The following is a 766-nucleotide window of genomic DNA, read 5'->3' as shown; positions in this document are numbered from 1 at the left end:
GTCGGTTCGGTCGGATATCCGACAGTAGTTCGGATTTGTAATATATGCAAAAAACAATTGAAAATATATTAAGATTACTGAAAAACTATATATATATATATATACTTCAATATCATACTAAATACTAAACTTGCAAATACTAATTAGAAATTACTAGATACTAAGTACCAAGGTCTTACTATTACTAATTACTAGGTACCTAAGTACTAAGTAATTAAGTACTCAGTAGTAAGTACTACTAACTACTAAGTACTAACTGATTCATCATTCATTCGAAGTTCTAACTTAGTAACTTCTAAGACCTAAGTACTATTACATAATTACATACCAAAATGGAATGGCATAATTACAAATTACAAGTTTCCAATCCACAGTCCACAGACAAAAATATTTAACTTGCAAATACAATTATACAAAACATTTGGAAATTGGAAGAATTCACATTCACAGAATCACAGAAATGAAAGAAGCATTGAAGCCATCCAAATCCAATATCCAAAGATGAAAGACTTATACCTACTCCTCTTCCTGTGAAATGTTACAAGTTAGTGAAAAGAATTAGTAGTTTAGTTGTAAAGGCAATAAGGGATTATATAATTAAAACTTTAATTGTAAATTGTAATTACTTATTAGTTGGCAGTTGGCTACTTGGCTCAGGAAGCATTTTTTCATATCAAATTTAGATTAAGGGCAAATTGCTACAATATGTATAGAGCAACATACCAACTTAATCCTTCTTTTCAGTTTATTGGTGGAAGCTTCATCA

Source organism: Ipomoea triloba, chromosome 16 (genome assembly GCF_003576645.1).
Source record: "Ipomoea triloba cultivar NCNSP0323 chromosome 16, ASM357664v1".
In the NCBI taxonomy this organism is placed as follows: Eukaryota; Viridiplantae; Streptophyta; class Magnoliopsida; order Solanales; family Convolvulaceae; genus Ipomoea; species Ipomoea triloba.
This window is presented reverse-complemented; position numbering follows the sequence as displayed.